Source organism: Cebus imitator, unplaced genomic scaffold (assembly GCF_001604975.1).
Source record: "Cebus imitator isolate Cc_AM_T3 unplaced genomic scaffold, Cebus_imitator-1.0 Scaffold1, whole genome shotgun sequence".
Lineage (NCBI taxonomy): Eukaryota > Metazoa > Chordata > Mammalia > Primates > Cebidae > Cebus > Cebus imitator.
This window is the reverse complement of record NW_016107316.1, coordinates 2,135,328-2,160,273: the sequence shown is the minus strand read 5'-3', so window position 1 is coordinate 2,160,273 and position 24,946 is coordinate 2,135,328. Positions and strand designations below refer to the sequence as shown.

General features: G+C 50.4%; 1 protein-coding gene across 5 annotated transcripts in view; it reads right to left on the bottom strand.

The window, feature by feature from the left end:
* The window catches only part of HPCAL1 (hippocalcin like 1), a 126,892-nt gene that overhangs the window by 82,859 nt on the left and 19,087 nt on the right, over positions 1-24,946 (bottom strand). The window contains exon 2 of one of the 5 annotated variants that reach the window (XM_037737265.1): positions 18,121-18,124. The exons of the other annotated variants lie outside the window; for them this stretch is intronic. The gene's annotated coding sequence lies outside the window, so the exon portion shown is untranslated. The remainder of the gene's footprint in view (positions 1-18,120; positions 18,125-24,946) is intronic. 5 annotated transcript variants of the gene reach the window in all.

Here is a 24,946-nt window from a genome sequence, read left to right as displayed (position 1 = left end):
AAAAAAAAAAAAAAAAAAAGTTTTTCTAAGACAAATAATAAACAGTACCACAGTAGGACATATTCATCTCATCCTGATCCACACAATAGCACTGTGAAGTAGTCGTTCCATGTTACAAATGAAGAAACAGTATCTTCGCTCCTGGGAAAAAGGTTTCTCTAGTGTGTCCCAAAAAAAAGAGAGAGAAACACACACAGAGAGACAGAGAGAAAGAGACAGGCAGGCACAGAGATAAAGAGATAGAAACAGAGAGCAAGACAGACAGAAACAGAGAAAGACACACACAGAAAGAGACAGAGACAGACACACATAGAGACAGAAACAAACAGGAAGAGAGACACACACAGAAAGAGAGACAGACACATAGAGAAAGAGACAGAGACAGAGCTCGTCCTGGGAGGCAGGGAAGGAGGAGCACGTGCTGTGAGGTGCGGGAAGCCCATCTTACTCATTCGATTATAAAATATTTCTGAGCTGCCAGATGGTTTAATAGCGGCTGCAGATGCCCCGATAGCTTTTCTTCATTTCTCTGCACAGGGCTCCATTTCAGGGCCTGAAGAGTGATATCCAAGAAGCTATTCTGGAGTTCCATAAAGACAATCACTATACAACTGCAGAATCACCGCTTGGTGCATGCGCTTAACAGATGTGCACTGGTTCTGGCTTCCTGGATCAACAGGCCTTATACTAATCCTGAGGCACCTAGCGGCACTTCGGGGGCCCCCCTTGCTGGCACATGGCCTGCTCAGGCAGGGCTGGGATCTGGGCTTGTTACATAATTAATCCTTGGCTCAGGGCGGCTGCACACTGGGCACAGACACTGATGGAGGTGATGCTTGTGGGGAGAGCAAGCATCAAAGTCCACGTCCCCAGGGTCCTCTGAGCTGGGAGCCGCCGAGCCTTCGAGATCAAAGCTGCAGGGTTAATGAGTTCACTGCAGCTCTCAACTGTCTGCTGGCTGGTTCTGCCTTTTTGTGTTTTGTTTAGTTTTTAATAAGAGAGTCTTCATCCCTGCTCCTTCGACAGCTCAATAACCCGGTTAGAATGCAACAGCTCTGGGCAGGACACGACACACAGCCGCTGGTGATCCTGCTGGGTCTGAAGCCAACGTTCTCCATTCCCCAAGAGATGCAGCCTCCCAGGAGGCATGGAGGCCCGAGCCTCACTCCAGAACTGTTTGCTTAGGAAGAGCACAGCCATGGGCCATGTGTTCAGCCCTGCAGCCTGACCCTCTTCTCTTTCTGCCCTCATCTCTCCTCTCTCCCCTCAGCCCTGAGCCACACTCAGCACGAGAGAACAGCAGGAAGACTTTCTATGCCGTCTGCCACTGCTCTAAAAGTTCCTTCACAAGGGTGGGTTTTGTTTCTGGCCTTAACATTTAGCCTGGTTCCAGCCTGATCTCTTGGACTTCGCGTTGGCCACGCTCAATCCAGCATCTGCAGCCAAAGCAGCGGCAGCTTGCAAACCCATACAGCAGAGGTCCCACCTGAAGCCATCCACACTCTGAAAATCCTCCAGACTTCAAGAAACCTCCAGGTTCAGAAGCGAAAGAAAGGAAGACCCTGGGAACATCAGGAATCACTTGCATGGAAGTCTGTGGGAAACCAGGCTGGCTCACCTGCCTGCTGAGTGGACCATTGTGCAAACACCCACCTCCCACCCAGGAGTCCTGGAGGGAGATATGGTGCTAACGGTCCTTCACATGCTAGTGAGAATTAGCATCATCTTACTCCTAGAAGACAGTCACTACTCCGAGGATAAGGATCAGCCTTCTCAGCAGAGTGGCACGGGAAGAAGAGATAAGTAATTTGAACATGGTGTGTTTTATGGGGATGGGGCAGGCCTCCATGGTATGCTAGAGGTCTAGGGTCCTAGGAGAGGTGGAATGGGGCTGTTTACCAGCATGGAAGTTATTTTAATATTGTGACAGCACACTCCTTGCCAGTGCACACCCACTGTACATCAGAGCTGCAGGCCCACGCTGGAACGTAGTCAGGACTGTCCCAGAGCTCTGCCGTAGATCAGACAGAATGACACAGGGTACCGGAGCTCGGGCGGGACCCCAACTCTACACACACATCCACAGGCACATCTAGTTTAAAACATGCAACAGCCGCTGGGGGCACTGATATCCCACATGGGAGACAGAAGCTTCAAACCCAGAGCTGGACATCCCCAGTGCCAGGCCCCGGGGAGTGCCATCCTGTCCAAAAAGGGGCCTGGGGATGCAGCGGGGAGAGATGCCAACTGCCACCCACCACAGGCCATGGACTCCAGCCATGAGATGGACAGACGAAGAGACTCCTCAGAGGCCAGCCAGAACGTCTTGCGTAGCTACTAAAGGGTGGCCAGCCCAGCCGGGAACAGATTGTGCCTCTCTTTGCCCACAAGACCAGCTGGGTGACAAAACAAAACTCAACAAGAAAAAATGAGAGGGAGCTCAGCGCACAGTGCAAACCCATGGGGCTCCTCCAGCCGGGCACCTCTGCACATGCTGTTCCCTGCATTTGGAATGCTCTCACCCTGATTTCCTCCCCTGCCAAAAGTCCGGCATCCTGCAAAGCCCAGCAAAGCCCAGCACAGCCCAGCACGAGCCCCGCCCCCTGGGAGGCCCCTGCCATCCTCCCCCAGGCTGGGCTGGTCAGTCCTCCTTGAAGTTGCGTTGTTTCTGCATTCCTCCCTGTCGGGCTGTGCGCTGGCGGCCGGGGACGGCACATGTGGCTATATCCCAGGACTCAGACAGAAGGCAGGGCTGTGGCATTCCAGTGGACACTTCCACAAAGAATGGGTGTGCCCCTGGAGACGTGCAAGGCTGGGTCCCTGCCCTGGCCTGTTGCTCATTCAACAGGTTAATGATAACCACCCAGCAAAGAAAATTCTGTCCCAAATCCCACAAAGTCTCCATCTAAATGAAACAGGGAGCAAAACTTAATTTTTTTTATTTTTATTTTTTTTTTAGAGACAGGGTCTCACACTGTCACTGAGGCTGATTGCAGTGGCACAATCAGAGCTCACTGCAGCCTCGGTTTCCTGGGCTCAAGTGATCCTCCCAACTTAGCCTCCCAAGTAACTGGGACTACAGGAGCACACCACCACATCTGGCTAATTTTTTTAGACTTTATCTAGAGAAAGCGTCTCACTCTGTTGCCCAGGCTGGCCTCGAAGCAATACTCAAGCGATCTTCTCACTTTGGCCTCCTAAAGTGCCGGGATTACAAGTGCGAGCCAGCACGCCCAGCCCAGAGAAACTTTGAAATAAAGGACCTCTTCACCTTCAAACTTGTGGTAGATCTTTTCAAAACATCTGAATTTCTCCCATGGTAATCAGGAAGGTATTGCTTTTCAGACAGTCCCATCTCTTGGGAAGCGCGGGACACAGCCAACAACTGCTCTCCTGCCTTCTCCCGCCCGCTCTCGGGCAGTCTTGCAGCATAACCAGGCAGGGGGGATTCCCCTCCCCACTTTAGAAAAGCCAATGCCTTACATTCAGGTTTCTGACGTCCTTCAGCAGCTTTCCTGTGTTGAGGGGAGAGTTTCTGCTTAAAGACCCCAGTCTCTTCCCCCAAAGCCCCACCCGTTGGTCACTCCTGAGTTTAGCTGCAGAGAAGTCTCTCCGTACTTCTGTGTATACATTTGTGCCACAATTTGTTGTTGTTGTTGTTGCTTTTAAGAGAAGGCCTCGCTCTGTTGCCCAGGCTGGAGTGCAGTGGCGCGATCATGACTCACTGCAGCCTCAACCTCCTGGGTTCAGGTGATCCTCCTGCTTCAGCCTCCCGTGTACAGCATGCACTACCATGCTTGGCTGATCTTTGTCTTTTTTTTAGAGGTGGGGTTTCACCCTGTTGCCCAAACTGATCTCATACTCCTAGACTCAAGTGTTCCGCCCACCTCAGCCTCCCAAGGTGCTGGGATGACAGGTGTGAGCCACTGCGACCAGCCACAGTTTCTATTATAAATCCAGACCCTAGAATGGTCAGCCTAGGCTTTAAGAAAAACTTCGCAGGAGAGCCAACTTAAAGCATAATTCCACTGAGAACCTGCCTCCAGACGCGTGGAGGGAGGTTAGTTCAGTGGCCATCACATGTCATTTATTCTGAATTTATTACACATCCAATATAGTATCTAGAATGTATAACCGATGTTTTATGAGGACGGGAAAAAAGTGAAATGATTTAACCCAGAGAAGAGGAGTCTGAGGGTTAACTTCATGAACTGGGCATGAGGCATGATTATAAGTGGTGTCTTACCTGGAGGGCAGGAATAGGACAGGGACTCAGGAACAGAGGAGGACAGGCCCCAGGGTGGGCTGCGGGGAAGGGCAGGGATATGGGGGAACTTCAGGGCTCTGCAGCCTGGAGACTTCTTCTCCAACAGCGCTTAGAGAGAAGAAGAAATCTGGGCCAAGTGTGGTGGCTCACGCCTGTAATCCCAGCACTTTGGGAGGCCGAGGTGGGCAGATCAGTTTAGGTCAGGAGTTCGAGACCAGCCTGGCCAACATGGTGAAAGTCCGTCTCTACTAAAACACAAAAATTAGCAGGGCATGGTGGCAGGTGCCTGTAATCACAGCTACTCCGGAGGCTGAGGCAAGAGAATTGCTTGACCATGGAAGGCGGAGGTTGCAGTGAGCCAAGTTTGTGCCACTGCACCCCAGCCTGGGCGACAGAGTGAGACTCCATCTCAAAAACAACAACAACAACAAAAAAAAAAAAAAAAAAAAACACAAGAGTTATTGAGTGTTATTGGCCCAGCACAGTGGCTCATGCCTATAATCCCAGCACTTTGGGAGGCCAAGGCAGGCGGATCACCTGAGGTCAGGAGTTCAAGACCAGCCTGGCCAACATGGTGAAACCCTGTCTCTACTAAAAATACAAAAAAAAATTAGCCAGGCGTGGTGGCGTGTGCCTGTAATCCCAGCTACTCGGGAGGCTGTGGCAGGAGAATCACTTGAACCCGGGAGGCGAAGGTTGCAGTGAGCTGAGATTACACCATTGCATTCCAGGCTGGGCGACAGAGTAAAACTCTGTCTCAAAAAAAAAAAAAAAAAGACTAAATCTGAAAGGAAGCTCTGGCATCTGAAAGAGTTTAAAAGCAAAGCTTTGAGAGCAGCAAGCTTGGGGTTGTGTCCCAGCTCTGCCGCTTACGGACCGCGTGGCCCTGGGAAGTTCAGTCCCCTGTGAGCCTGCGTCACAGTGCCAACAGGTATGACACCCCTCAGGGGATGTTCCTGCGCCCTGCTACACAGGACCTCTCAAAGCTGCGTCTTCTACTATCTGAGGGACATTCTGAGTCATCCAACCTTCAAGGCACATTAATAACTAGAACATTCCTCCACTAGTCCCTGGAAAACATGTTTATCATGATAGTGGCACAGTTCTTAGCAACAGGCCCTAAAATACTGAGGCTGTGCCTTACACTGTTACAGAGCAGCCCAGACCCTGCACACCAGGACACTCCAGTAACCAATGAAGGAAGCATTAATATTTTTCCTGTTCAAGAAAGGAAACTGGGCTCAGAGAGGCTAAGCTGCTTCTCAAAAAGGCACAGCTGGTTGAGGGGCTGAAGTGCACCCTGAGGTCTGTCTTCCTTCTGCTTTGTTGGGAGGAGGAGCTGAAGCCGGCAGGGGGTGGGGGAAGCAGCGCAGACACATCCCACCACTGAGTCTAAGTTTTGAAGTCTCAAACTATGAGAAGCAAGGTGACATCACAGGGCCACAGGTTTTACCAGATTAACAAGCCAAGTGAAAGAACTCCAGCCCGGTGTCATGAAGCCCAGACTAACCAAGAATCCCCTGAATCTGGAGACAGAGGAAAATGTCTTCCATCTCCAACCTCCAAACCCCTCACACCACACCTGTGATGCTCACTGGGGCAAGGAGGACAGCGCTGGCTCTGCTGGGCGTGTGCAGGGGCTCAGGCTCAATGCGCAGGAACCACAGGAGGCCCACGAGCCCAGGGCCTCTGTTTTGCCAGCCCCGTTGCTACATCCTGCTGCGTATGAGCATAGTGAGCTAGCTCCAAATCTTGCTGTGTAACCTCGCACGCTCTGTGCCTCAGTTTCCCCATCTGTAAAGCACAAATAAGAGGACGTAACTCATAGGATTGTTGGTTTTTAAACTTTTTACTGTAAAACAGTTCAAATATGACTGGGCGCAGAGGCTCATGCCTGTAATCCCAGCACTTTGGGAGGCCGAGGCAGGCAGATCACTTGAGGTCAGGAGTTCAAGACCAGCCTGGCCAACACAGTGAAACTCTATCTCTACTAAAAATACAAAAGAATTAGCCAGGCATGGTGGTACACACCTGTAATCCTACCTACTCCAGATGCTGAGGCAGGAGAATCACGTGAGCCTGGGAGGTGAAGGTTGCAGTAAGCTGGGATTGTGCCACTGCCCTCAGCCTGGGTGACACAGCGAAACCCTACAAACAAACAAAAAATTTTTGGCTGGGTGCGGTGGCTCATGCGTGTAATCCGAGTACTTTGGGAGGCCAAGACGAGGTCAAGAGATTGAGATGAGGCTGACTCTGGGTGCACGGCCTGTGACTTAGCCCTGCTCCCCAAGAAGCAGTTAAAAAAAAGAGAATGAGACCATCCTGGTCAACATGGTGAAACCTTGTCTCTACTAAAAATGCAAAAATTTGCTGGGCGTGCTGGCACACCTGTAGTCCCAGCTACTCAGGAGGCTGAGGCAGGAGAACTGCTTGAACCTGGGAGGTGGAGGTTACAGTGAGCCAAGATCACGTCACTGCACTCCAGCCTGGCAACACAGCGAGATTCTGTCTCAAAAATATATATATGCGTATTTTTCAAATATATATAAAACAGAGAGACAAGTATAATGAATGATGGGCACCCGTTCCTCAGCTTCGTGTACCCAAGTCCTGGCACATGTGTCTGTCTATGCCCTCACTCCCATCCGCTGCTTCCTGGCAAACACACGGCAGCCACACATCCCTCCATCTCCAGCCCCTTCAGTGTCTCACAGGGCTGCTTTGAGAATTAAATGAGATAACAGGATGAAAGCACTTAGTTACAGTAGTGGGCATGCAGTAAGTAAGTACTCAGTAAACCTTAGCTTGTATTCTATGTGATTATCAAATTAGTGACCAAACCCCAGCACTGCACCATGCTTCTGGCTGCCCCCATCTCTGTTCTTCCCCCTATCAAGTGGAGACGATGCCACCTTTCCTAGACACTTTGTGGATATGCCTCAAAGCTCTATGGAATCTATGGGGGTACCCTCCACGCACCTGGTGTCAAGGGGTCTTGCCAAGCTGACTCCGGGTGCATGTGGGGTCAGCCCCGTAACTCAGGACTGTGCCTTACTGACCTCATACATACCTGGTCACCAACACAGTACTGGGCACAGAGTAGTGGCTGAACAACCACAGCACCCATCCCATGACACCTGCCCCTGCCAAGTGACCCACAAACTTCATCTCACTGGGTCTCACGCCAACCCTACAAAGTGAGAATGAATGCTATTTTACAGATGGGAAGACTGAGACTCAAAGAGGTTACACAATCTGTTTGAAACACCACACAGCTAATATCCAGGCCTCCCCGATCCAAAGTTCACATCCCATTCTCTTATGTTGCCCCCCAATAATTTGTCAGTTTGCTTTGTGTGTTTTTAAGGGTACAATTCAAGGGTGGTTTTCAGTTTATTCACCAGGTCCTACAACCATCACTACTATCTAATTCCAGAATAATTCTATCACCCCCAAAAGAAACCCCGTAACACCCCTAATTCCAGAACACTTTCATCATCCCCAGAAGAAACCCTGTAACACCCCTATCTAATTCCAGAACACTTTCATTATCCCCAAAAGAAACCCCATACCACTACTATCTAATTCCAGAACATTTCCATCATCCCCCCAAAAAAACCCCATAACACCCCTATTTAATTCCAGAACACCTCCATCACCCCCAAAAGAAACCCTGTAATGCCCCTATCTAATTCCAGAATACTCAGAATACTTCCATTACCCCCAAAAGAAACCCTGCACCCCTCAGGAGCCACTCCCCATCCCTCCTCCCCACTCCCTGCAATCACGAATCTATTTTCCGTCTCTTTAGAATTGCCTATCCTGCAGAGCTCATGTACACAGAATGATACAATATGTGGTCTTCTAAATGCGCCACTTCTAAAAAAGTCACCCTCCTTCATAAACAGCCACCTCTCTGCAGTTCTGTTGACTAACAGGATTTATGGAGCTCCCCTGCCTTTCTCTAAAAATAGTAAATCCCCTCCCCAAGTCCAATGATAGTCAGTGATACCTAAATACAGACTAAGCCGGTGCAGCCATGGGCGACCCGTCCTCAGAGGGCAGGCTCGGAGGCCCTGCCGGGAACACTGACAGAGACCGTAAGGACCAGCCTGCACCTCCTGGGGAACTGAGAAACCAGCCACTGAGCACAGTGAAGAACAGGGCACAAGAGCAGGGAGGGAAGGCTGGGACGGAAGGGGCTGGGGGAAGATCTTAACCACAGCCTCCAAAGGCCAGAGTGGAGGAGAAAGAGCCCAGAACTGAGCAGGGGCCAGGACCTGGCCTGATCCTCAGCTGTGCAGCCCTGAGCACGTTTCTCAGCCTCTCTGAGCCTCAGGCACCTTGTCAGTGGAGGAGTGGAGAAACATCTGTAACTCCAAACCCCACAGGGAGGCTGTGAGCAATAAATAAAACATGGAAGTAATCTGAAAACTATAGAGCGAGCTATGCTGTTACAGTGAGGGTGGGCAACCAGGGTGGTGGGTCAGGAGGATTTCTACCTAATAATGTTGTTCTTCTTTTTAAAATGGTCATCAGGAGGAATAATTACCTATAATTCACAGCAAATGTAGTGACAGTGAGAACCTAGCTGGCACAATAAATAGTAAATGCAAATGTGCATATTCCTAACACAGCAATTCTGCTTGTAAGGATCCATGTGGAGACATGAAGACAGAAAAGGAGGTGGGGGGCAGCTGCTCATCGCAGCATGTGGTGGGTGGTCTTGACTCAAAATCCTCCCTGCCTGGCCTCCCTATGGGAGGAGTATACTTCCCACCCCACTGACATCAACTGGGCCACAGGGTTTGCTTCAGGCAATGCAATGTGAGGGGAACTGACACGCAGCCCATGTCCATTCCCGCTTCTGAGCAGAAGCTTTAAGAAGTATATTGTTCCTGCCCGGTCCAGTGGCTCACACCTGCAATCCCAGCACTTTGAGAGGCTGAGGTAGGAGGATCACTTGAGGCCAGGAGTTCAAGAACAGCCTGGGCAACATACCAAGACCTACATCTCTACAAAAATATACAAAGTAAAAATCACCCAGGCGTGGTGGTACGCACCTGTAGTCTCAGCTACTCAGGAAGCTGAGGCGGGAAGATCACTTGTGCCCAGGAGTCCGAGGCTGCAGTGAGCTATGAGCACCACAGCACCGAAGCCTGGGTGCCACAGCAATATCCTGTCTCTAAAGAAGAAAAATATAGAATTATGTTGCTCCACCATCTTTTTTCCCTCTGCCATGAGACCAGCAATGCCTCAGATGGGACTGCTCTGAAAGCCTGGCTCCTGAGGGACAATGTCATAGAGCAGAGCCACAGCCAACAGGTGACAGTCATGTCATTTGAGGGACAAAGAAATCTTCATTTCTTCAAACACTAAGATTTGGAGGGTCATTGGTATCAGAGCATTGCCCAGCTGACTGACACACAGTCATGTTCCCGTTAACGCAAAAGTGCAAACAACCTACATGTCCACATAAATAAATAAATGACCCATCTCCACAATGGAATGCCAATAAAATGAAGTATACATCGGCATAGAAGAACATTCTCAACACTCTGCTAGCTGAAAAAAAGCCAAGTATAAAATAGCACTAACTGACAAAGGATTAGTCTCTAGAGTGAAAAAAAAGAAAAACTACAAATCACTAAGAAAAAGATAATCCACCCAAAAAGAGATTGGACAAAGGATATGAACATGCAATTAGCTTTCAGCAGAGGATATGAACATGCAATTAATTTGCAGCAGAGGAAAGCAGAAAGGACAACAATATACTGAAAATACGTCCAACCTCACTAGAATTTAGGGAAGCACAAATTCAAATAATCACGAGATAATATTTTACACCCATTAGAGTGTTCTGATGGTAAAGTCTGACAACGCAAGTGCTGGAGAGGTATGAAGAAAAGGAACTCATTGACCCTTGCAGAGAGGAGTGAAACTGCCTTGGAGATGAATTTAGTAACAACAGTACTGTTGAGCATGAGAATACCATAGCACCTGGCAATTCTACTGCTAAATATTCTAGACCTCTAAGGAATTCTCAGGGTATATTTGTATTGGTTATCTATTGCCATTTAACAAATTACACTCCAAAAGTCAGCAGCCTAAAACAATAAACATATCTCACAGTTTCTCTGGGCCTGGAATCTGGCTCAAGGTCTCTCATGAGGTTCCCCTTGGCTGTTTTCAGGGCAGCAGTCTCATCTGAAGCCTCGACTGGGAAGGGGGAGCAGGTAGAGATCTGCTTTCAAGCCCATTCACATGGTTGTTGGCAGCCCTCAGTCCCCTGCCATGTGGGTCTCTCCACAGGACTACCTTGAGACAAGGCATCTGGCTCCTTCCAGGGCTGGCAATCTGAGAGGGCGACAGAGAACACCCAAGCTGGCAGCTGCAATCTTTTCATAACCTGATGTCAGAAGTGATATCCCATCCCTCTGGCTGTGTGCTATTTGTTAGAATCAAGTCAGTTAATCCAGCTCACACCTTACAGAAGGGATTACACAAGGGTGTAAAGACCAGGATGCGGGGACCAGTGGCAGCATCTTAGAGGCTTCCTTCCATGGTCAGTGCTCAAGGATAATCAGTATTCATTATGGCATTCTTCATCATAGTGAAAAATGTAAGTGACCTAACTGCATGTGACTATGGAAACCATGGCTTATTAAGACAATGGGCCAGGCATGGTGGTCACGCCTGTAATTCCAGCACTTTGGGAGGCCGAGGTGGGTGGATCACTTGCACTCAGGTTCAAGACCAGCCTGAGTAATCTGGCAAAACCCTGTCTCTATAAAAAATACAAAAATTAGCTGGGCGTGGTGGCATGTGCCTGTAGTCCTAGCTACCCGGGAGGCTGAAATGGGAAGATCGCTTGAGCCTGGGAGGTGAAGGTTGCACCGAACCGAGATCGTGCCATTGTACTCCAGCCTGGGTGACAGAGCGAGACCCTGCCTCGAAAAAAGAAAATAAAAAAGACAATGGAATTCCACAGAGCAGTTAACAAAAAGAAGGAAAAAGAAGACCATGAACCACATCCGTGTATCAACACAGATACAGCTTAAAAATCGTTGACAAAGGAGTCAAGAACAAATTACAAAATTATGTATATATACCATTTATGAATATTTCTTTCTGTTTTCTCCTTTTTTTTTTTTTTTTTTTTTTTTACAGACAAGGTCTCACTCCGTCATCCAGGCTGGAGTACAGTGGCATGACCACAGCTCACTAGAGCCTCAAACTCCTGGGCTCAGGAGAGCCTCCCACCTCAGCCTCCTGAAGAGCTGGGACTACAGGCACATGACCCTGTACCCGCCTAATTGTTGTTGGTTTTGTTTCTTAAAAAAAAAAAAAAAAAAAACAGGGTCTTGCTATGTTGCCCAGGCTGGTCTTAAATTTCGGGACTCAAGCGATCCTCCTGCCTCAGCCTCCCAAAGAGCTGGGATTACAGGCATGGGCTGCCATGCCTGGGCTACCATTTATGAGTATTTCTAACAAATAAAAACTAATGTTTTGTTTAAGGCTATGCACACAGGTGGCAAGAACATAAAATGCACATAAATATGATCCCCACTTCCCTCCTCAGAGGGCTTAGTGGTCACTGGGGAAAGAGGAGAGATGGGCGTGGGCTGGCTCTATAATCCTCTACTGGTCTTTATAATACAATCAATCAAAATAAAAACAAAAATACGGTCTTATTTTTGCTAAAACACCCGCATTTCTGTCACACATATCTACAAAGCATCTATAAAATCTGGACACAGATGACATTATTTTATTCCTTTACAGGTTGAAGATGTTTTTGATGGTGTTAGGTTTCTTGGCCTATGCTTCTAGACTTTATGCACACCTCTGGAGAGGCAGAAATGAGTCTGGAGGGTTACAGCTCAGAATGCTAAGAGAATTATGCACTTTGGGAGGCCAAAGTGGGTGGATCACCTGAGGTTGGGAGTTCGAGACCAGCCTGACCAACATGGAGAAACCTCATCTCTACTAAAAATACAAAATTAGCAGGGCGTGGTGGCGCATGCCTGTAATCCCAGCTACTCAGGAGGCTGAGGCAGAAGAATCGCTTGAACCCGGGAGGCGAAGGTTGTGGTGAGCCGAGATTGCACCATTGCACTTCAGCCTGGGCAACAAGAGCAAAACTCTGTCTCAAAAAAATAAAATAAAATAAAATTTTTTTTTAAAGTGGGCAAAGGATGTGAACAGACACCTCTTAAAAGAAGACATTTACGCAGCCAACAAGCATATGAAAAAAAGTTCAACATCATGGATCATTAGAGAGACGAAAATCAAAACCAATGAAAGACTATCTCGTGCCAGTCACAATGGCTGTTATTAAAAAGTCAAGAGATTCTCTGTCTCAAAAAAAAAAAAGTTATATGGAGGTGGAAGTGGGAAGGGTAGTTATGGGGGAATTTTTTTTCTCTGTTTTTCTGTGTTTTCCAGTCTTACTGAAGAGACATAGAAATTTTGGGTAAAGAAATAAATAATTTCTTCTTGCTTATACCCATTACTGGAGATAGTTAAAAAAAAAATTCTTCAAAAATCAAATCAAACACAAAACCAAAATGGTCACAGCTGGACACCAAAACGCACCAGCTCTGAGAGCACAAAGGAATTCCGGGTTAACAGGGAAGGCTTGCGTGGGAACCAGCTTTCCATGTGGGAAGAAAAGGTGCTGGGCTACAGCAGGCTGGCTTTGTCCAGGTGGAGGGCGCATCTGCCAGCAGATCCCTGGGAAGTACCGGGAGACTGCAGCCCACCCATCCTGGAGGGAATGGCCTCCTGACTTTGCTGAAAGGAGGAGGCAGTGAGACTGAGCTGGCTCCTTGACCTCCAACAGACAGCAGGAGTCCGATGGAGAATGTCACACCAGCTCCTGGAGGCAGACAAACGTCCACAATTCACTGTGACCACCTGATTCACACTCCTTGGTACTTTCCCGAGTCTCTCCTGTGAAAGCGCATTCCTTTTATCATAGCAGAATTGGCAAACTTTAAGAATAGAAAAATCTTTGTCTAGAATTTACAACGCCCAAGAGGCTGATTAAAGACCAAGCACAGAGACTGTCGGCAGGACAGGCCCCTGGTGGCAGCGTCCACATGTCATGGGGCTCAGGCAGGGCCTGCTGTGACCACACATCCAGTGAGCCCTGAAATCTCCCGCAGAACCCCAGCAGAGACCCACCCCACCCCTCCCCCTGCACTCCCCACTCTAAAATCAAACTTCATTCAGGCTCCTCCGAGCCCTCTTTCCACCGCCTGTCTTCAGCCTGCCTGGCCCAGTCTTAGCAAGAATGCTGCCTAGTCAGTTTAGGGGAAATCCCCCGCTTCACATCCGACCACCCTTGAGATCCAATCAGTCGTCATCCCCGCCCTTTGACATCAAAGCCCCTGCTGCCTTTGGCAAGAATCCCCCTACCTATGTGTCTCACAGCTGCTTTCCACCCACCCAGCCCACTCCACTTCCCAGCTCTGTCCCTTCCTGGTGGTATCAGAAGTAGAGCCCCATCTCTCCCTTGCTGATAGGGTCAACCCCGACTGCATCAGCCTGGAATAAAGTTGTCCTCACTGTTTCAACAAACATCGGACTCTTACTTTCCTCTAAGCCTGCAGCCAGCTAGGGAGTGCAGGGGCCCGCTTCAACCCTCCCCTGCACGGCCACCCCCCAGCTCCCACCCTGCCTTGCCCACCCTGGGCAGAAGCTGTCCTAGATAAGGGGTGGGGGGTACCCAGGGGCTTCCCAAGAACCGCAGAGGGGCGGGCCAGGGCCGAGAGAAGAAGGAGGAGAGTTCTAGAGAAAATGGAAACCTGTGGGCAGATCGAACTTTGAAAAAAGGAGAACGTCATGATGCAACTCAAATGAAGCCTCAATGGAAGGAAATGGCAAATGCTCACAGCAGACACAGGAGAGGAGGAAGAGGCTGGAGGGACCACAGGTGGGTGGAGAGAGCAGTCAGACTCTGGACGTGACCTCAGCCAGGTCAAAGCACTTCCTCTCTGGAGCCACTGTCCTGTCATCCAAAAGCAGGAAGGGAGACAAGAGAAGCAAAATGAGTACACATGAAAATGGGTGACAAGGAGCACTCCCTCTGAAGCAACAGGAGACACAGGGCTCATAAATGACAACAAGTGACAAGGAGTGCTCCCTGTGAAGCATCAACAGGTGACACAGGGCTCGTAAATGACAACGGGTGACAAGGAGCGCTCCCTCTAAATCAACAGGTGAAAAGGGCTCTCTCATAAATGACAACAGGTGGCAAGAAGGGCACCCTCCCCACGCACAGGCAGCAAGCCTAGCTGGGGCCACCACAGGAGCGGCCAATATCACCAAGCAGTCAATGGCAGCTTATGTTCCCAACCACAAAAGACTAGAAACACCGGGCCAGAGAGGGAGAAAGATGGAGGGAGGGAGGAGACAGATGCCCCTGACAGCCAGACGTGCAGTGGGGGGCAGACAGCCTCACACTCATCCCGGCCTGGGGGCGGGGAAGCACATGGGGAAGCTTGGCCCAAAGCACACGCTGACCTCAGCACAGCTCCACCGCTGGCCAGCACTTGGCTGGGAGGGAGTCCCTGCCCCGGAAAACCCCACCGCTGCCGCTGCATCCGTTCCACCAGCAAGGTTTCCTGAGTGTCTCCCAGGTTCAGAAATGGTGCCCTGTGGGACAAGGGACATGAAGAAGGGAGCCAGCCTTGTGCCTGCAGAACTCAAAGCTCCCCAGGGAGACAGGAAGAAACACAGGAGGAGGGGTGACAACGTGTAGGTGGCGAGGTGAGGAAGGAGAGGCTGCGAGGGTGACAGGAAGGGCACCTGTGGGCTCCAGCAGCAGGAGAGGCAGGCGTGTTGAGTAACAGGCAGCCAGCACCTGTGGCTGGGCTGGGGTATCCGGGGGCAGGCAGGAGCATCCAGGCTGTCCCAGAGCCTGCCTGCACTCTGCAGGCTGTTGGCAAGGCCCCCATGCAGTAGGAGGGTGCGGTCACAGGCGAGGCTTAGAGAAACCGCTCCTGCAGCTGGGAGGAGAGCAGATGGAAGGCCAGGAGACGGAGGGAGAGGCCAAGATGGCAAGACGCAGAGAACTGGGGACAGGCCGGGCTGCGAAGGAGGCTTAAGCAGCAGGCTTCCCGCTGGGGCTCTCCACCTGCAGGGCTGGGCTTGCCACGCCCCCAGGCCGCACCCAGAAGCTCTGACTCAACGAGCCTGGTGTGGGCCTGGGAACCTGCATTCTCACGAAGATGGTCAGGGTCCATACTGGGACACACACGAACTTAGGGAGCCCCTGCTGTAGGTAGGAAGCGAGTTAACATGGACACAGTGTGTCCCCCACAAAATCCCCACGTGGAAGCCCCAATCCCTACTACCTCCAGATGTGACGATATTTGGACAAAGGTCTTTGAAGAGGTCAGGAAGGTAACACGAGGTCACTAGGTGGGTCCTAATCTAGTAGGGCTGGTGTCCTTACCAGAAGAGGAGACGGGGACGCAGACACACTCGGAAGGATAAAGTATGAGAACGCAGGGAGAACGGGCCACACGGAGCCGAGGAGAGAGGCCTTGGGGACACCAACCCTGCCGACACCCTGATCTCAGACGTCAGCCTCCACGACTGTAAAGAAGTGAATTCCTATTGTTTAAGGCACCCACACTGTGGCCCCATGTTCCAGTAGCCAGAGCTGACTACCACCACCCGGGAGGCCAGAGGACTCGATGTGCTGGGGAGGGGCCGTGTGGCTTTCGCGCCAAAGCTGCTGCCCTTCACCTCTCCTACAAGGACTAGGTAAGAATAAGCATTCTGGGAATTGCAAACATCCACCAAAAACTCAGGATTTCTTATCTTTTCTCCTCATCAGAAGCATCTCCACTGGGACCTCCTAAGCACTACTCACCAGTCCCCATTCCCTATGGCGCCCACAGATGGCCCCAAACATAGCATCGAGGCTGCTCTGAAAAAGAAAGCATCTCTAGCTTGCCACATAAATTGTGCAGAGTCTCTAAAAGGGGGGAAAAAATCAAAGGACCAAGATTTAAATAACAGGAAGTGTTCTGAGGGTTGAAGACCATTTGTGCAGGTGTCATGAGGCCAGGAACTCCTTGCGTGTGGCCCAACTAATCCTAAAGTCAGATCCTTGGGACCTTGCCTTGCTTGATAGGGCCTCGGACTGCACCCCCAAGTAGGTCAGTCAGGCAGGGCCTCGAGCTGTCCCTTCTTTAGAAAAAAAAAGCAGCAAATCTCAGGCCGAGCTGATGTGACCTGCCTCACCTCAAAGCACTGTGTAGAACCGTGAACTTTGAGTTCCTGCAGCTGGGAGCCCCATCCCAGACCCACCTGGAGCCCGGGGTCCAGGACTAGGCAGAGCTGGGATCCGAGGGTCAGAAGCAGGGGAAGGGATCATGCCAGAGGAAAAGTCTAAAGCTGAGATGAAGGTTGGTGTCACTGTGGTAACAAATCACCACCAACCTAGTGGCTTATACACCACAATCGTGTTTTCATACAGTTCTGTCTGTGGACACAGGTCCCTTGGAGACTAAGTGTCGGCAGGGCTGGCTCCTCTGGAGGCCCTGAGGGCGGATCTGTTCCCTTGCCTTCTCCAGCCTCTGCAAGCCCTTCCCGTCTGCAGAGCCAGCAGTGTTTGCTCACTGAGTCTTCTTTCAGAGTCACACCTCCCTGGGGCTCAATGCAGCTGGGACAGGCTCCTTACTTTTATGGACTCAGGTGAACACAGTGAGTACACGCTGGTAGTCCAGGACACTGTCCCTATCTAAAGGTTCTCAGTCGCCATCACATAGCAAAGCCCTTTACCACATAAGACAACATATCCGCAGGTCCCAGGGATTCGGATCGAACATCTCGGGGGTGGGGAGTTACCCCGCTATCACAAGACTGTTCAGGAAAGAATCAATGAAGCTTGGAGCTATGAGTCTTGGAATTCTAGGTGCATAAGAACCCTAGAAGCTGAGAGTGGATCACATCTGTAATCCTAGCACTTTGGGAAGCCAAGTCAGGAGGACCACTTGAGCCCAGGAGTTGGGAGACTAGCCTCGGCAACATGGCAAGATCCCATCTCAAAAAAATCAACTAATTAAAATTAAAATTTAATTTGAGGGTACCCTTAGGCAGGTTACAGGCATTTAAAGACTCACCACTAGTGACACTGATGCAGGAAGGGAGTGGGGGGTGGGGCAGCCAGGAATCTGCAGTCTAATTAGCTTCCCAGAAACCCCACACGCGGAACACATGGGGCAGAGAATGTTCAGGTGGGGACATAGCCCAGATCTAGGTTGTATTCGTCAGGGTTCTTCAGAGAATGAGAGCCAATAAATATACAGAAATAAACAGAAAGCAATGTATTATAAGGAATTGCTTCATGTTACTATGGAGGCTGAGGAGGCCCATGACCTGCTGTCTGCAAGCCGGAGACTCAGGAGAGCCGGCGAGGTTGCTCCAGTCCAAGCCCAGAGGCCTGAGAACCAGGAGCTCCGTGTCCAGAAGGCGATGTCCCAGCTCAAGCAGAGCGAGCAAATTCACTCTTTCTCTACACTTTTGTTCTATCTGGATTCTCAATGGATGGGGTGGTGCCCGTCCACACTGGTGAGGGCAGATCTTTACTCAGTGTGCCAGTCTCTTCCAGAAACTTCCTCCCAGACACACCTTGAAATTATGTTCTACCAGCTCCCTGGGCATCCCTTAGCTCAGTCAAGCTGACATGTAAGATTAACCATCACCTAGGTCAGCAAACATTACTGAACACCTGCTCTGTGCTGGTACCATTCCAGGCTGCGGGTCAGAGGCACCTGGGTGCCAAACCAGATCCTGATACCCAGAGCTGTTAACCCTTGGACAAGTCACTTAACCTCTCTGGGCCTCAATGTCCTCCTGGATAAATAACATCTTGGCCATCACCTGCCTATTGCAGAGAGTTCCTGGGGAGACACAGGAGGCCGCACGCGGAACCAAGTACCATAGCACATGGCGCTGACCCCCGTGGCTGTCCATCCACGTCACATAGGGCCAGGCGACTTTCACAGCTGAGCTACATGAACAGCTACTCCATGAACAGCTTATGGACAGAAATGACCTCAACTTAAGTCTTCTACACTTACTAAATCTAATGGGCCATTATACATGAAGCTTCTGATGTATCAGTCAGGAAATGAAAAGCTATGGACCTGGGGCTAACCATAAATCACCACGTATGAAGGCATATACAGTAAGTCATTCACATTACCACTGTCTGCAGGAAGTGCTACCCCGGGGATTCAGTCCCTATGCTCTGGCTCCAATAACTCCACCTTCGACTGGAACAAGCCAAGGCTCGTGGCCAAAATTCAGTCCCGGCTGAAGGTGAGAGTACTTATACCCAAGATGACTGTGGGAAATTGATTCCCATCCTAGTCTTAAAATAAAAATCAAATCTGGAAAAAAAAAAAAAAAAACCATTGATCTCCCACCTTAACAAAATAAAGGAACTAAGGCACTTGAATATATACTATGCTGTATAAAGTATGATATAATATACTTTGATATATAATAGCTCATATAATCTTCACAATAGCCCTACCAGGTCAGTATGATCTACACGCCAGGAAACTGAGGCTCCAAGAAGTTAATGACTTGCTTGGGGCTCACAGGGCCAGGAAGCGAAGAGCCAGAGTCTAATCCCCCACCTCAAGCTAACCACTCTGCAGGGGGCTCAACAGAAGTAACTGGCACGATGCTTCCTGAAGGCCGTCCATCACAGCTACCTAGAGAGTTACTTTACACATTCTGGATGACAGAACTACCTACAAAATGCATGTTTTGAAATTCTGTTTAACACGATCTGGAGCAAATGCAAACAAGGCAAAGTTCTCCCACTCTCAGCTGTGGCTACAAATTCCTGGAGTTGGGGGGAAGGTGAAGCTGGATTCCAAGTAGCACCAGGGACCTCCCCACGGGCGCACTTCCTCAGGAGATGCTGCGGGGAAGAGGTGCCTGCACTCCCTCTAATATGTAGGACCCACAGAAGAAAGTCAGGGTCACTGCAACATGCTCTGGCCACCCAGGAGTTCACCCCGGTTCGGTGAAGAAGGGCTTTCCGGGGAGCTGATACCCGGAACTGATCCAAAGGGACAGCCAAGATAAGGAACGGAGGCATGAGGGGCACAGCAGGGGCCCAGCTCAGCCAAATCTAGGGAGAGTAGAGGACAAGTGGCTGCCAGGGCCAGCTGCCAAGTGGGAGCCTCGGCATCTGTCAGCAAGTACCAGCCAAATTTCAAATGCACAGGGAGGGAGAAGGGGGCACTCCCCAGATTCTGCCTGAGGGAGCAATCACACCTGTACTCTGCGCTCAGGAACGCTACTGAGGAGGAGCATGAGGACCAGGGACGCTGGACAGAAACCCCTGCCCCTGCAAGGGCTCAGCAGGGCTCCAGCCAGCCCAACACATCCTCTCCTTTGAATCCCACCTTCTCCCAGTCTGCTGGCCGGTGCAGGGCAGCCTCACCTACCTTCACAGCGGAGGACGAGGGGCTCATGGCACAGAAGCGGAAGGCAGACGGGCCAGCGCGCACCCCAGGTGGCCAATTCCCAGCCCAAGCTTCCAGTCAACATTACCTGCCCCCACCTCACCTCCAAGGAACAGTCAGCCAAGGTTCTGAAGCAGCCCAGGGCTCCTGCCATCTGCTTCAGAACTTACAATGCCAGCCTCCTGCACACACACTGAAGCCACCTCCCACCTTCAGTCACCTCGCTGGGGCTGACCCAGCAGTATCTGCTTGTAGCCCCTTGGCCAGGGGGCCCTTAAGGCAGGGAGATCTCCCTTCTGCCCTTATGTTGAGAAGAAAACCCTAAGAGAACATGGCTAAGTGAACAAACGTTTACCACCCACCCTTCTTCCTTCTGGGTTGATTCCGTCTGGGATGCCTTTGTTCACCAACCACCTAACAGACATGGGTGTCCTGACATCGAGCCCAGAGAGGATGGCAGACAAGCCTGACAAACACCGTGCTTGAATCTCATGGCCCTCTGCAGCCTCCCAGGCCTCGCTTCCAAGCAAACACTCCACTACTGTTCAGCGGCTTAGACATTAGCTCTGCAGCCTATTTCCTGCATAGAGTTTTTCAATCCCCAACTGCTTCCTCATTTCCCAACAACGCCTCCCCCTACAGAGTGGAAAAAGGCCAGTTGGCTCCTGGGCAGCAAGGAAATGGCCCTGTGGCCCAACAGAGGTGCTAATTGGCTGCAGCTGGGCCTGGGACAGCAGGACAGAGGTGCTCTGGGGCCTCTCGTGGCCAGGAGAGCAGATGTTTCAGATGCACGCACCTGCGGCTTGTGACGTCTTACGGCCATGACTGCGTTAGGAGTCCCCTCTGCGGGGATGCCCTGAGAGAAATATCAAGGCAGCTCTGAGCCCGGTGTCAGAAAGAAGGGAAACCACCCTGCAGGGCCTGGTCAGCCTGATGCTGGCGAAGGAGGTCGCTGGAGACCTGCTCCAAGCAGGCCTCCGCAGGAGCAGCAGGAGGGACAAGCAGAGACACATGGGGAGAACAGCGCCACCCTGGCCGGGTACTGGGGTGATGAGGATGTTCCAGATGTTTCCATGAAGAAACTGGCACTGCTGCCTTGGAGCCCTGAGACTAGGGACAAATCACCCTCTGTGTCCCAGTGTTCTCATCTGTAAAATAATGATGGCCTCAGAGGCTGGGGCTGAAAACTAGGTAAACTTAAATGGTGATGTGGGAGAGCACGCCTGTGAACTGCAACGCCTACAAAATGTGATTATGATGTCAAGAGGATCACCTGAGCCCTGGGGGCCTGTAGTCTCAGCGACTCGGGAGTCTGAGGCAGGAGAATTGCTTGAACCTGGGAGGCGGAGGTTGCAGTGAGCCAAGATCACGCCACTGCACTCCAGCCTGGCGTCAGAGCGAGACTCTGTCTCAAAAAACAAACAAAAATAGCAACATGGTCAGGTGCGGTGGCTCACGCCTGTAATCCCAGCACTTTGGGAGGCCGAGGCCGGTGGATCACTTGATGTCAGAAGTTTGAGACCAGCCTGGCTAACATGGTGAAACCCCATCTCTACTAAAAATACAAAAAAAATTAGCTGGGCATGGTGGTGCAGGCCTGTAATCCCAGCTATTTGGGAGGCTGAGGTAGGAGAATTGCTTGAACCTGGAAGGTAGAGGTTGCAGGGAGCCGAGATCACGCCACTGCACTCCAGCCTGGGTGACAGAGCAAGATTCTATCCCCCCAAAAAACAACAAAAACCAGCAACCTCAATATCGCAAACAAAATGTAAAAACCAACAACCCCACCCGCAAAACAAAGCAAAGGAAACACCCTGCCCCCAGCGGGCACTCACCAGCTGCTAGCCAAGACAATCAAGAACTCCTATCAGGCAGGGCAGCCTCAGGGGTGCTTTCCCATCATTTGCATATCCCCAAAACACAGGCTGAAAGCCAGCCGGCAAATCAGGAATCCCCAAGACTAACACAGCAACTTCTGAGAAGTGCTGAAAGGCCACAGCATACTCAGAGCTGTGCAGTGGCTGTCACTAAAGCGAGGAAACTGAGGCAGATGGAGAACTGACTGTCTCCCAAGGTCACAACACTGACAGTTCTGGCTGAACCCAGTTTTTGCTCACCATGTCTTCTGGCCCCAGACCTGACTCCAGAGAGCTCCACCTGCTTCCCCGAGAAATAAAATCAATGTTAGCCTGACCTAAGGAAGAATTCCCAAATAACAGACCACTTACACAAGAGCACTGTTGTCATGGCAACCAAAGCCTTAACAACTTCGACATTTCCACCACCTCTGATTGATCCAGTTCTCAAAATTGACATTACAATGACACAGTATTTGCATTTAATTTGTTTTAATTGGCTTTTACATAAGGAAATGTCTGGGTTTCACCCTTAATAACAACAGGGTGAGTGAGTTCTCTATAGTGCACCCTGGAAAACAGCAACACAAAAGCCAATCATTTGAAATTTTCCTAACTGGAAAAATTCTTAACTGACTTGCTTGAAGTACGTTCTACTTAATTCTCCTTCTTTTTCTGAGATGACAAGAGCTTTTGCATAGTGAAGTTCATCCTTTAGACTATGTTTGCGTGCCACATTTAAAAACGAAAGACTAGGCCGGGCATGGTGGCTTATGCCTGTAGTCCCAGCACTTTGGGAGGCTGAGGTGAGCAGATCACTCAGTCAGGAGTTCAAGATCAGCCTGGTCAATATGGTGACACCTCTTCTCTACTAAAAGAAATACAAAACTAGCCAGTAGTTGTGGCGCGCACCTGTAGCCCCAGCTACTCAGGAGGCTGAGGCAGAAGAATTGCTTGAACCCAGGAGGTGGAGATTGCAGTGAGCTAAGATCGCACCACTGCACTCCAACCTGGGCGACAGAGAGAGACTTTGTCTCAAAAAAAATTAAAGACTAGAAAAATGAGGATGTTCCAGATGTTTCCATGAAGAAGCCAGTGGAAGTGTATATGGAACTTCCGACAGGACACGGAATTTTTTTGTCTTTTTTTTTTTTTTTTTTAATGTCTCCCCAGTGCCTGGAAGAATACCCGGCATACAGTAGGCGTGCCATAAATATTTGTGGAATGAATGGATGTGGGCTAATTCTCATTACCTGAGGTCATGCATATAAAGCAGTAGGACAATGCTGGTCGCTGGAGCTTTTTTGTCATTGGAGTGAGGTGTGGTTGCTGAGCTAAGGTAGTATACCACTGGGCTGTGAGGGATGGGGCCGGCTCCAGGGTAAGGGGTGGAGGCTGGGGAGCCTCTCCTGGAGTCAACACCCGTAACTGTCTCATCTGCCCACCACCTTCAGCAATCTTACCTAACATCCACCCACTGCCGGGGCCAGGTGCGGGCCTGGGGCCAGATCCAGCATGAAACAAAGCTGAATGGGAATGTGTCTGGCCTCTGCTGGCCAGTGCACCCTGTGTACTCGGGAGAAAGGCTTTTCCACGCCATTCCCCTGGAAAAGTACTCTAACACTGAAGGTGGGGTATGAGGTGCAGGGGGATAACTGAGAAAGGGGAGCGGCCAGCTTGAGAGGCCAGACGGGAACCTGCAAGCAAGGGCTGAGATCATGGAGCACTGTGCCCCATGCATGCACACCAGGACTCCGTGGGGAACACGTCTGGGGAGCCGGAGTGGCCAGGTTAGGGAGATGTGCTGGAAACACGCCATGACGCGGCTGGTGGTGGCCGCAGCACAGTCATGGGGGACCTCAAGGTCAGCCTGGGATATCTGAATCCTGATGCCCAAATGAGAGGCCAACTTCACACAGCAGAGGGACAGGAAAGCAGAAGGGGCCAGCGTGTCTCCCCGGCTCACCTGCTGTCTGAGCAGCCAGGGCTCCATCTGGGGGACTTGGGGACAACACATTCTGTGTTGGACATTCCATCCACTTGGCTGCAAACAACATAAAACCTGATGGGCAGTGGCTTAGATAAGAAAGGGTCTTTTTCATGTCATAGAACAAAGTTCCAGGCCCAGGAGATCCAAGGTTCAGGGGGTAGCTCAAGAATGCCATCAAGGCAACAATCTTTTTCTGCTTTACTGTCTTTAGCATGTGGATTTCAACTTCATGGTCACAGAACAGCTGCCCCATCTCCAGAAGTCACTTCTGCTTTCCAGGCAGGAAGAAGATGCATGGGCCAAAAATCTTCTGTCTTGGGTCTTTGACTCTTTATTCAGAAAGGGAAGCCCCTCCCAGCAGGCTGCCCCCAAGCCAGGGAGGGCAGTGAGGCCTAAACTTACTGGGTCCCCCTGGTTGGAGTGCAGCTGGTAAAGTCAAGCCTTCCATTTTCCAAGCTCTTGGTGGAGGCACCCTTGCATCTGGTATCCTCCTGGGGTTTTCATGTGACTTCTGCCCTATTTTCTTCAAGTCTTTGCTCAGATGTCACCTTCTCATGAGGCCTTCTCTGACCACCCTATTTAAAACTGTGGCTGGGCACAGTGGCTCATGCCTCTAATCCCAGCACTTTGTAAGGCTAAGGTGGGAGGATCACTTGAGTCCAGGAGTTCAAGATGGGCAATCTAGTGAGAACCCATCTCTAGTAAACATTGAAAAATTAGCCAGGAGTGATGGGGCATGCCTGTAGTCCCAGCAACTCGAGAGGCTGGGGCAGGAGGATCATGTGAGCGCTAGAGTTGGAAGCTACAGTGAGCTATGATGGTGCCGCCACACTTCAGCCTGGGCAACAGAGCAAGACCTTGTCTCCCAGAAAATAAAAAATAAAATAAAATTGCATCTCTCTATTTACCTAAGAGAAATGAAAACATATGTCCACAAAAAAAGAAACTTGTACACGAATGTTTCTCATAGCATTGTTCAGAATAGCCAAAAGTGAAAACAGCCCAAATGCTCATTAACAGATGAATGGATAAACAAATATCCATACAATGGAATATTATTTGGTCATCTAAAGGCAGGCAGTACGGATACACAGCAGCAGTGAGGAAGTGTGAAAACACTGTGCTTGGTAAAGGAAGCCAGATGCAGAAGGCCTCATGTTGCATGATTTCCTTTATATAAAATGTCCAGGAGAGGCAAATCCAGAGAGATCAGAAGTAAATTACTGGTTTCCAGGGCCTTGGGCATGAGGAGACTGGGGAGTGACTGCTACTGGGGAGGAAAATGTTCTGAAATTAGCAGTTAGTGGTGCCCAACTTTGTCAGTATA